Source organism: Ceratotherium simum, chromosome 40 (genome assembly GCF_057802395.1).
Source record: "Ceratotherium simum simum isolate JZ-2026a chromosome 40, ASM5780239v1, whole genome shotgun sequence".
Taxonomy (NCBI): domain Eukaryota; kingdom Metazoa; phylum Chordata; class Mammalia; order Perissodactyla; family Rhinocerotidae; genus Ceratotherium; species Ceratotherium simum.
The window spans coordinates 12,999,455-13,012,687 of record NC_141939.1 but is presented as its reverse complement, the minus strand read 5'-3'; the positions used below and the strand labels follow the sequence as shown (position 1 = coordinate 13,012,687).

Here is a 13,233-nt window from a genome sequence, read left to right as displayed (position 1 = left end):
TGGAAGCTCAAGGCTTCTGGCAAGTGTTCCAAAAGACAGGAAATAGAAGCTGCCAGTTTCTTAAGGCTGAGGCCTGGAGACTTGTACAGTGTCACGTGCTGTGTTTTGTGGGTCAGAGCAGTCAAGGGCCCACCAGATTCATGGGGAGGGCACAGGCCCCACCTCGGCCATGTCTGATCCGCCACCCACTCCCTCGCACGTTGCTGACGTGATGCCAGACTGAGAAGCTGAATTTGCGACCGTAGGATAGTGCCGTGTGTTGTAAGACAGTAGGTCTAGGCTTTGATGAGACTAATTCTGGGACCTTGTACAGCTTCCTCGACCAAGGTCCCCAAGCTTTAATCCAAAAATGGATTTTATATAACAGGATCCTCGCACTTGGCTTATTATATTTTTTTGCAGCCAAGCTTTGATCTTCAATATTTGTGGTCTTACCCCATTTCTTTACCTATGTTTTGGCTTGTCACCCCATTATTTCTTTGATTTTACCTGAGCAGCATATTATTAAGGAATATCTTAGATCCCCTTGGCAATATGAAAGCAGTAATAGAACCAAAGGATGTTAGTTTTGTCCACAAAAACCTGTAATGTTCTCCTATCCTAATTTCAGTGAATTTGCAACCCTGCACCTTAACTTGGGTGCCCGGTTGGTCCCCGTGAATGAAGGAGAGGTTTATGGAGGTAACACTGGTTTGGTTATGGATACAGGACACACAAGTATCTGAACTCAGGCTTGCAGATTTTGGAGTGGGTTTCTGGTATTGTGATAATGTGAAATATTTTACATAGAATTCAAGACAAAATTTATAATACAACTCTGTGTATTATTTTCCTTGAGTGTACACGCCCTCCCCTTTAAAGTCATGCCTTTGACACTCTTTATTCCCAAATCAGTCTTGAAATCCTAGGTTCTTTATCCTTCGTGCAGTTTTATAGGATCCTATTGATTTAGGAAAGAAAATATAATCTGGTTTGTCAGCAAAGGTTAAGTGGGATAGAATAATGCTTAGACAGCATAATAGGATGTGGCAGGAGTTTAATGAAGTCTTTTTCATATTGTTCCCTTCTTGTGAATTCATGTGGCTGATATTTGATTAGAGCAAAAGTTTTAGAACACCTTGGAGGGGCTGTCGGATAGACTTAGAATCAACATGTCGTTTGAAAGATTCAACTTAGGCAGTCATAGCTGGAGAAGAATTTTTTCCTGTGTGTTTTTGTTGAAAGAAGTCATGCCACATGTGGCCGGCTTCCTTTCACGGCTCTTTAAGGAGAATGTGGAGTTTTCAGAGGCTGCTGCTGCCTTTAAGTCTTCTTTTACGTGAAGAAGGGGGATTGCAGTTTGATGTCACTGCAGGAGCAGAGGTTGGGTTGGACAGGCTGAGTGTGAATTCTTCTCTGCCATTTACTAGCTTTCTGATGATGGGCAAGTTGCTTAATCCTGTGAGCCTCAATATGCTCATATGGGGAATGGGAATAATGATGAAACCTTTCTAAAGATGAGTTAGCGGGCCAATTTGCAATTGTTATTATTTTCTAGCACTGTGCTGTCTGGTATGGCAGCTATTAGCCATATGTGGCTATTTAAATTTAAATTAATTAGGATTAAATACGAGGGAAACTTCCATTCCTCAGTCACACTAGCCCCGTTTCAGCTTCTCAGTAGCCACGTGCTTCTGGTTGCTACTGTATTGGGCAGTGCAGCAAGAACATCTCCATCATCACAGAAAGTTGTCTGGAAACAGCACTGTTAGGTTTTGCTAATCACAAAAGGAAAAGAGCGTGTCCATAGGCATCGTTAAGTCCCACTGGGCGGGCTGCGCTCTGTGGGTGGGATACAGAGGTGATGGAAGACGTGGCCTGACATCATTAGATTTATTTGCTGCTCCTGTCCCTTGCCATGTTTGAGGGTGAGCCCCTCGCTGTGATGGACAGGAGATACAGCCTGGGCAGGCTATGCCCAGCTAAGCACCCGGCCGCCCTTGAATGCATACCGTGCTGATGTCGTGCAGTCATTATACCTCTTCTTTGGTCTTGCTCAGAAATGTGCTGAGAGCTAGAGTCTGTTTTATAATTTATCTGATGCTCTTAAAGATCACTAAAAATGATGTCATCCACCTCTCAATCTATCGGCCATAAGAATTTTTAAAAATCAATGAGTGTTATATATACAATGGAATACTACTCAGCCATAAAAAAAGACAAAATCGTCCCATTTGCAACAACATGGATGGGCCTGGAGCGTATTATGTTAAGTGAAATAAGCCAGAAAGAGAAAGACAAACACTGCATGATCTCACTCATATGTGGAATATAAACCAACACATGGACAGAGAAAACTGGACTGTGGTTACCAGGGCAGTGGGGGTGGGGGGTGGGGGGTGGGCACAAGGGGTGAAGGGAGTCATATATGTGGTGATGGACAAACAAAAATGTACAACCCAAAATTTCACAATGTTAGAAACCATTAAAACATCAATAAAAAAAAAATAAATAAAAAAAATAAAAAAAAAAATCAATGAGTGTTGTTTTCTGTTATCAAAAAGTGTTCTCCAGATGCCTCTTCACGTTTTAAGGTCACGTTGAAAAGCTCTCGACTTGTCGCACCACCTCATCATTTCCAAACACTCCAACCTCTGCTGTCAGTTACTGTACAGAAGAAGCCATTGCAGAGCCGTGAAGTGAGACGAGAATGCTGCAGTGTGCACAGGCAGTCGAGGGTTCTGCCCAGTGCATGGGCCAGCGGGCCAGCAGGACGTTCTCCATCAGGGAAACCACCGGGGCAGTTTCCATGATGTTCTGCTTTCCTGACGAGCACAGGTCTCCACCTGGAGGTGACGCAGAATGAATCCCTTTTCTCTATTGACGTGCTCATCCATATGTGAAAAATAATCTCACCTTTAATTTCTTAGAACTCACTGCATACATTTCCCTTGTATGTGTTTATGAATCTGCATGTATAAAATAGAGGGACTCTAAAAGTTGACTGCTTTGAACACAAAAGACATTTCTTTTTATGGAAATTTAGCCAACAGCAGTTAGAGTCCCAGCGGAACACACCTGAACCCCTTAGAGGTAATGTTATTGGTGCTATTCAGAAGCCTGTTCTCAGGGGCGTGAATTCATCATGTAGGAAGAAGGCAGTGAAGATGGAAGGGAAGAGTCACCCACCACATGGATATTAATTGAGCAGCTCCTGTGTGCCAAGCACAGGACTGGGCCCTGGAGGAATGGTGGTGAGGAAACCAGGCAAAGGTCCTGCCCACCTGGAACTTGCAGTGTGGTGGGTGACAGATGTTATGTAGGTGTGTGCACAAATAAAATATAATTACAAACCATGATACGCGCAGTGGAGGAAAAGGACAGGATGCCTAAAGAGCTGAGAAGAGTCTGTTTTGCTCATCATCATATTCCTTCTCTTAGCCTGGCACATAGTAGGTACAAAAAATAATTGGTGAATGAATGAATGTTCTGGCTCGGTAGTTCTCAAAGTTGAGCATGCATCAGAATCATCCAAAGGGCTTGTGTATTAGTCATCTAATGCTGCGAAGCAAATTACCCCAAAACTTAGATACTGAAAAGAACAGTAAGCATGTGTTATCTCACACAGTTTCTGTGGGCCAGTAATCTGGGAGCAGATTGGCCGAATGATTCGGCTCAGTGTCTCTCAGGTTTCAGTTGAGCTGTCTAGACTCTGGCTAGCTGATCTGCTTCCAAGGTGATGGCTCATTTCCATGGCTATTGGCCCGAGGCCTCAGCTCCCTCCACCTCCAGCTCCTCACCACGTGGACCTCTCCCTAGGGCTGTTTGTCCTCAATATGGCAGCTGGCTTCCCCAGAGCAAGGGATCCAAGAGAGAGAGCAAGGAGGAGACCACAATACTTACTATGGTATCATAAACGTGATTCTGAGAACCACTCTTCTAGCTTCTTAGAATCTTAAAGTTGGAGGAAACTTGAGAAATCTGGTCCACAGGTTCTGTAGTCATGGATGTGCTATCTGGGTTTTATGCTTTTGGCCCAGTAGGGGAACACAGGATTCTTTCTAAGATTTCACTTTCCCTCAGTTCCTTATTTAATGCAATACTTAAACATAGTTGGAATAATATTTTTATTTGTGCTTAGTTAAAATACTATATTACTAAAAAGACAGCTTGTCTTTTGAAACTTTGTAGCGTTAAATCCTGTATTCCAGAATTATTAGATTTTTAACTACAAATACATTATTCTTTTTGTTTCTTCGAAGACATAGCTATAAAATTTACTCCCATCATTACTAATGGAATCATTTTTTATGTCTTAAAAACTTATTGTGAAATGACATACATAACAGTTGACTGTAAATGTCCTTCTTAAAAGTGGATTTTTGGGGGCCGGCCCGGTGGCGCAAGCGGTTGGGTGCGCGCGCTCCACTTCGGCGGCCCGGGGTTCGCAGGTTCGGGTCCCGGGCGCACACTGACACACGCCTGCTAAGCCATGCTGTGGCGGCGTCCCATATAAAGTAGAAGAAGATGGGCACGGATGTTAGCTCAGGGCCACTCTTCCTCAAGAATAAAGGGGAGGATTGGCATCGGATGTTAGCTCAGGTCTAGTCCTCACAAAAAAAAAGTGGATTTTTTTTTTGGTTGGTTGGTTCTATCATCTTGGGACCCAGATTCTTGGATATACTGCTCGGTGGGGTCTAAGTTTGGGAACCAACAAGCAGGGTCCCACCTCATTAATTTCAGGAAACCATCCTCAGTAATATTTGGGCAGATGGTTCAGCCAACATCTTTTCAAGAAGCATAACATCCTTTTTGCACCTCCATTAGCAACTCCTAGCCCGGCACCAGCAGGCTCCTTGATGGCACACAGATCCTGTGGGCTTGCCTTGTTGGATAGGAGCTGTGTGTGTGTGTGTGTGTGTGTGTATGTGTGTTCTGCTGGGAAAAAGGAAGCAATAAATACTGAAGGGAAGAAGAGTCTAGAAGCAATTTCTGTCCAGCGCACCATTCTGAGTGTTCCTTAGTTAGAGCGGGCCTGGAGATGCTTCTGCATCAGCACTGTCTTTGACCACAGTGCCTGAGGGGACTGGGCTGTGGTTTTTCCTGGGTTCTGGGGGATATATGTATTATCAGTTCCTATGGAGAGGTTTTCTTTTGTACAAGATGTCCTAGTAAAATCAGATTTGGGCACAAACACTTAGTTTGCAACTAAATAAATTCTTGTTTTATCTACAAATAATAGCCCTGCTTTTTCTGCCTACATAGAAAGCAGTAAGTCCTAGGATTTGAGGAACACATTGACCTAGCACTGAAAGAAAGCAAACGTTAGAAACCTCTCCCTGAAACTCATTTTGTTATTGGAAAAACATTGCAGAAGTTTGAAATTCACATACACAAAGAATTTATCAAAGCTAATTATTATGCTTTCTTTATAGTAAAACTGAATTAGAGAACATATGTGAAGTTATAATATTGACACAATATAAATACATTTTAATATTAAATGAATTAAACTATACTTTAATTTCAAGCTTACTTTTAATATTAATAAGATACTTATTAAAGTTTCAATATCTTTCATGTATACTGAAGTTAGTCCTCTCAAATTCCTAAATGAATATTTGTAAACCATGTTTTCTTCTTTTTTTAACATTAAATCAGTATTATTACCAGACAACTCTACCAAACAAAATATTTGAAAAATCATTATTAAAGAGATGAACGTTTACTACAATTAAACGTGAAACCTAACTCAAAGTTGCACATTGATTACTGATAATTATTTTTCAAAACATTTTAATATAACTGTGTAAATATATTTTGACTTTTGGTAACAAGGTCATTATGTGGAAATCAGTGCAAACTTGACTAACTTTTTAAAGAAATCTCATTTTATTAACATAGGTTAGTCTCAGGTGGTTTAGAGATATTATTTATGCTGACATAGATATTGGCCCAAAGCTTTCATCAAACCTTAAGGAGCCAGAGTGTCTTTCTTTGCAACTATTTTTGGAAGAATCTCCTTTGTAGGCCTTATAAAAAGGGAAAATAACATTATAACTAAATATTTAAACATTTTTTAAAACACGAAACAACCCCTCACCCCCACTACTGCCATCCTAATTTTATTTCAGTCTATACTCTTCTGAATCTTGACCACATCTAGACTTACTTATCCTTCATGTTGTAATGAATGAGCCTCCTTCGGTGCGTGGCACCGTGCATAATAAATGTTTGCTGAATGGATGAACAAGTGAGTGGGAAGATGGCGATTTATGTCACCTTATAGACTCTTGCCTTTAATTCAGGTGGTCTCACCTGTAGCCAGATGCCCATCTCCTCCCGTATCACTTTACATGTCCACTGTGGTTGAGGTCCTGGGCTTTGCAGAGGCCAGAATCAAATCTTGGCTCCACCAGTTAACTAAGTGTGTGACCTTGAGCAAGTTACTTAATGTCGCCAAACCTCGTTCTTTCACCTAGAAAATGAAGATACTAATAGTATCCTTGTCTTCGAATTATCATGTGCCGGGCACGAGAGCTAATATGGACTGTTTACTATTATTGTGATGTACTTCATCTAAAACTTTATGATAGGTCAAATAAGACTATATTCCCAAATATAAAAAGACCATTGTCTCATTAAGGTATGTAATCAAGGTGAAAATAGTCTTTTATTTTCTTTGCTATTACAGAAACCATATCATTACATCAAATAGATATATCATAATTTATGCTTATTTTTAGTTGTTGTGTATTCAGTTTATTTCAAATTATTTGATATTATCAAACAATTATATTGATGAGTCATTACTATATGTACTAATACATACTACAGTTTATTCTATATGTGAATATATGCACTTTTCTTTCCTTTAAACTATTTCCTTAAGATAAATTCCCAGGAGTGTTAGTGCTGAGCAAAGGGTATGACGTTTTGATGATTGTTGGTAAGTGTTGACATACTACTTTTTCTTTGAATTTCTAATCAGAGTCCATATTTGTCCTTACAGTTCACAGAAAGAGGCACACTAGTAGATACATTGGAAATGTATTACATGTACCATCCTCTTTTCCAGAGAAACAATAAAGAGATTCTTACACCTCTTGGACCGCTCATGTATATTTAAAATTAAAAGGAAGTAACACGGATCAAGGTAATTTAGATGATCCATAGGGACTTGTTTCTTTGGAACAACTTTTTCATCTTATTAGGTTCCATACCCTCTGCCTACTGGGGAGCTACTTGTTCACATAGGAGGAGCGTTCCTCTCTTTCATCCCTAGGTAGATACTAGAGATTTATCTTGGGCCGGCCCCGTGGCTTAGCAGTTAAGTGCACACACTCCGCTACTGGTGGCCCGGGTTCAGATCCCGGGCATGCACTGACGCTCTGCTTCTCTGGCCATGCTGAGGCCGCGTCCCACATACAGCAACTAGAAGGATGTGCAACTATGGCATACAACTATCTACTGGGGCCTGGGAGGGGGTGGGGAAGGAGGAGGATTGGCAATAGATGTTAGCTCAGAGCCAGTCTTCCTCAGCAAAAAGAGGAGGATTAGCATGGATGTTACCTCAGGGCTGATCTTCCTCACAAAAAAAAAAAAAGAGATTTATCTTATTTGGTACTATGAAGTCATTTTGACTGTACCATAGCCTGACTGAGGATAAGGAATAATTTACTTGGTATCCCTCGCTTTCCATTTTGCTCTCATAAAGACAGATATTTTTATAGAAGGTCAGTGAGCTCACCTGGGGTCATAAAGCGTGGCTGGATTGGTTTCGACATACAGTAGGGCATCCTGCCACGCCGAGAGACACCACCCTTGGCTCATAGGCTGAGCACCGTCAGGCAGACAGGCCTGGTAGCACGGGTTTGGATGAGCAGCCTAGAGATGGGACTTGCTTATAATCTACAATTGACAATGTTTTTACGTAGATACCACCAACACCTCCTCCAGCTTTTTAAAAGGCAGCCACTACTGATTATATAATAAGTAATATTTCTGGAATTCAGATGCAAACACTGTAATTTCAGGCTATTTTAATATATGCACAAGGATAATATGCTTTAAAAAAGTCATAACTTCTTTTCTCTTTTATATTGCATTTGGGGTTCTAATTTTCCAATACATCATCCATGATTAACACAAAATAATAACGGAAAATAAGCCACTTAACATCAACATTTACGATTGTGTGAAATGCCTCATAATTATATTGATTAGGAACATCCTTTTGCATTTCCCTGTGAATAATGAATCCTGTGTTTCCCATCAAATAATGTAAGATAAATGAGCTAAAAATTGGCCTTCCAGTATTATTCTTGCATTATATGCTTTTATTTCCTATGGTGAATGCTTCTTAGGTTATTTTATTACATCAACTTTAGACTGAACCACCTTTTAATATTTGTAAAATATTACATATATTTTCTGGAAATCGCACTTAAAAAGTCACTTTTGCTCTTTAAATAATTTTAAGTACAGCTCTTTATAATTTTCCATTTTAAGGTGAATTTATGGGGAAACCACAAAACAGCTGTTAGATTTCCATTAGACTGGCCTTTTCCATACACTTAGCCTTTCCTCCTCACCACTCATTCAGAAATACGCTTTGCATTGTTCTATTGACAGTTCTCAGAAATTCCTAATTTACCTCACACATGAACTATGTTCACTTGTTCACTGGAATTGATGTAAGCCAGTCTTTTTCCTGTCACTTGTATTATGTTCTGTTTATACCCATAGCTGATTTGCCACATGTTGAAAGGATGTGTTCATCAAGGAGAAAATTCTATTATTCTTAATAATTTTTGATGTTATTTTAAATATTTTTCCAGGTGAAAAGCAAGATAATTTTAATGTAATTACAATTAAGGTAAAAGCTAAATGATTAAACTCTGTTGGACTCTGGAAACACATCAAGTACATGTATATGTGCAAAGTTGAGTTTATGGGAGAAACCTCATTCATTCAGAATTTATGATACTCTGAACACAGATTGAAGTTTGCTTTTTATCCAAGTTTTGGAGCAAATAAATAAGTGTTCATACTGCTTATTATGCTGAGTCATATAATGTGACATTTTGTTAAGACCAGTTGAAATGCTTTTTAATTGGTTTGATAATTATATTGTATTATACAATATTTAAAAACATACAATTTGGCAAATGAATGCCTCTTGAGTCATAACTGCCCGGAAAAAATTTGCACTTTCTTTCTTCAAATGAATCCCTAATATGGACTCATTTATAAAAACTGCCCAAAGAAACTTAACAGTAATTGAATTATGTTTAAAAATTTTACAAAGCTGGCCACGTGCCTGTTTGATTGGCTTTGAGAAATACATTAAAAAGTGTCTAGTCATTGATTTGCCTATCAAAAAGTCCAGCTCCACGTTGAAAGCAGTAAAATTTTATTAGTGATGAAAGCAGTTACTTTTTGGTAGTCTATAAACAAAATTATTTAACATAACAGTTCCTTAAGTGATTTTTAAAAAATTCTTTACTGAATAGCATAGTATTCAATGATTTGTCTTCTTCTTGCTTTTTAGATAATCTTGAGCAGTGCTAAGAAAGGAAATGAAAAAAAAATAATAACATTTTTAGCATAACCAGATGTGAATTCCTCATGTTGGTCTGGCATGGGGAAATGATTATGATGTAACGTGACACTGTGAATTTATACATACATGGTATCTGTGCAGGAAAGGTTTAACATGGCAGGCCTGACTGATGAGCGTTAGAAGTCCTGCTTACGAGGTTGGCCCTTGGCTGACATCTGGGAACTTGGATTTGGGGAGGGTTCCCACCTCTGTAACTGATGAGAGCCGTCCACTGTGCCGAGACTGTTTGTGCAGGCACCGTGGTTGGTACCAAGCACCACTTTGCTTCTGGTAGTCTGGAATTTTGGTGTGTGCCAGGCAGAGACTGCCCACGTGAACAGCTCTCCGTAAGAACCTTGAGCTCTGAGTCTCTGAAAAGCTTCCTTGATTGGCAGCATTTCACATGTGTTGCTGGGGGAATTAAGCAAACCCTGTGTGACTCCACTGGGAGAAGACTCTGGAAGCTTGTGCTGGTTTCCCCTGGACTTCGCCCTGAGGGGAGCCTTTCCCTTTTGTTGGTTTCGAATTCTAGCCTTTAGCCTTAACACATCACAGCTGAGGGCAACTGTACGCTGGATCCTGTTGGTCCTCCTAGCAGTTCATCAAACCTGAGGCTGGGCTGGGGACTCTGGACGTGGTACCTTGTTAGTGGTGATTCAGAGGACACCTGAGAGCCAGGTGGTGTTGGTTTTATATCATTTGTGGATAATGGGGCTCAGCGTCACAGCGTTTCGGAAGAGATGCTGGTGGCAGTGTGCAAACATTTTTCTCAGTACGATGTTTAAGACACTTTCTTCAAGTCGTCTAAGAATTGTAGGTTATAGGCTTGCCACTAGTTTTTAAATTTAAAGATTAGTTGTTGAGTTTGCTTTTGTTTCCCCTTCAGGAAACTTTCTCTAACTCATCAATTATTAGCGCTGCGCCCCGATTAATAAATGTTGAATTTAATCAAAGAGGCCTCCAACAGTGCTTGAAGGCTCTGGTCTTTACCGTCCTGTCTCAATGCTGCCTCCCTGCAGTATCTGCTCCCATACCCCATTGTTCCCTAACACACATACTCTAAGCTGTGCCAGAGCTATTGTGTAACTCCAACATTGATATCTACCTATTCCTTTTTGCAAAACATGAAGAAATTGCATCTTCAGGATTTTGTACTGCTAAGTACTGTTGACTCTAGGAAAACTGATGTGTATATTTAACCACATTTAACAATGATGATTCTCAGTATTTATTGTATGACAGAGCCTGAATCTAAACTCAAATTTATGTATAATAATGGCCTTAATAAACTAAAAAGCAGAGATGCATATGCCAAATGAATTGACCATGCTGTCTGAAAAAAGTTTAAGATAATAAAAAGTATTCTACACCTTTGCCACCATAAACCTTGTCCACCTTTCACATGTACCCAAGGAACTGTCAGTTAATTTTTCCCTTCTCTTTGAAGGTGCTGCCATACCAATTCCGTTTAAACACTTAGAGCAGATTCGGCTATTACTTAAATTTTGGGATAATCTAGGCTAAGGCTCATAGTTACAGGAAGCCGCAAGTTCGTGTGAGAGTACAAAACGAGATGGAAATCCATTGTTGCTAAATGTGTATTGGATAGGCAAAAATTAGGAGGACTTACACAGATAGCTCAAGATAAGAACCTACACTTTCTTAACCTCTTGGCCTTCAATTTGGACTGTCATGAACTGACAGGTTTCTGTATTTCGGAAGCTCTAGAAGTTATTTTAAAATATAAAGTATTTATATATGAAAATACTGAAATGTACTTATTTACTTATGGTGAAACCATAACTTTTTGCCTAGTCTTATGATAAAAATCTATACTGTATATTTAGCAAATATGTGATTTAAAATATAATAATTAACTAGCAGCAAGAGTAAAAATTATCTCTGGGAAACTTTCTAGGAAAAAATAATCAGATTCAAGGATCTAGTAGCTCTTTGAGACCAAGACGATAGTGAGGACATCCAAGGAGACTGCCCAGGGTCCTCCTTACTTGAGTGTGGGGGCACCTCCCCTCTAGGTTAGCTGTCCAACATGCAGGATACCTAGCTACTTAGAAGACAGCCTAGGGATCCCTGAGAGCACAGTTTTTCAAAGAATATGTGTGTTAGACCCGCGTGGTCCTCAAAGCGGACCAGCGTTGGTCCAGGAACATTTGTTATTGGTCGCTAACTAGATTGCTGTAGAATTGAAAGTGTTTAGAAACTTTTATAGCAATTTGATGTAGGATGTCATTTTTCTAGTAATTCATTGTTATTTTATACAAGTATTGGTCTGTGATGGATTATAATTTTTTTTTTTTAAATGGCCTTCACCACAGAAGTTTAGGATTGTTAAAAATTCCATTTCCAGGACCCCAACGTAAACCAGTGGAGCCCAGATCTCTGGGAGTGGGGACAGGTGCCAAGAATCTGCATTGTAACAAGCTGCCTGGGTCATTGGTTTTCATGCTGAAGTCTGAGAACTGCTTTTGGAGGCAGGCCGACAACATGGCTAACGTGTTTCTTAATTACAACATTCACTTTTGAAAGCCATCCACTTGAAGAACCAGAGTTGTAAAGGTGACCGCTCATACACAATTTACTACAGTCCCAACGCATGAGGTTGTGTTATTGTCTCACAACACAACCCAGGTAGCAGAGACTCACGGTTTCCAGGTACAGTTCCACTGCTGGCTTATAAGATGCCTTTGTGCAAATGCACCCTTGAAGCCTCGTCACTACTATCTGCAGGAACTGTTACAGTAAATACATGAGTGGATGACGTCCAGGATTTGAAGGATGTTGAGGATCCTCTGATGTGGTTCCTCGAGCACAGCTGGCACAGCCATACGCCATGCCCGGGGCAGGGAGAGCAGCCAGCGCTGGAGGCACGTGCAGAACTCATTCCGCAGCCCCTGGTTAGCAAACACTAAAGCCATCCTCAGCTCCGCAGACACAGGCCCTGTGGCACTCGAGAGAGAGAACGTGCTCATCAGAGGGGATCCTGTTTCAGGTTTAAAGTAACTGGGAATGAAAGGGGAATTTACCCCTCCCTGGGCACATGGCTTTCTTATTCATCCTGTCACTTCCTTATAGACGATTTTACGAGGAAGAGGAGAAATGCTTACAGAGCAGTAGTTGCTTATCAGAGGAGGGAGCCTTCTCTGTCTCCTGTGCTGCACGCTTTGGGGCTGGTGCCTAGTCCCCTTGGGGACTTCAGGAAGAAGGCTCTGGTGCTGGGTGGTCGTTGTTTAGCTCCACCTGAATCACTCTCACTTTCAGCCGTCCCACAGAAGGGGCCCCAGCCAGGCAGTGGGTTCAGCCGTGGAAGAGGAGGAGGAAATGGGTAGAACGGGCAGGAAAAGGAGAGGAGCTGACCAGTAACTTGACGTTTTGACAGAGCTCTTGAGAGCAGCTTTACTTCATAGAGTTTGAACTGAATAATCTGCTTATCTTTGTTTGGAATATGTTTTTCTCTCAGCCACAACAGTCTCCTGGCTCTCAAGTCACATCTTTAAAGTCTTCCAAACAGGGTGCCTCCCACCAGGCAGCCACTCTGCAATCAGGTCTCACCTCCCCTGGGCGACCTTTCTGGATCCCTGCTCTCTTCTCTTCCCATGTCCCCTATGCAAGACTTTCTCTGGTTGTGGGGA

General features: G+C 40.7%; 1 protein-coding gene across 11 annotated transcripts in view; it reads left to right on the top strand.

Annotated features, from left to right (window-relative positions):
- Positions 1-13,233, top strand: part of ST6GAL2 (ST6 beta-galactoside alpha-2,6-sialyltransferase 2) — a 74,497-nt gene that overhangs the window by 55,579 nt on the left and 5,685 nt on the right. The gene's annotated exons all lie outside the window — the stretch shown is intronic.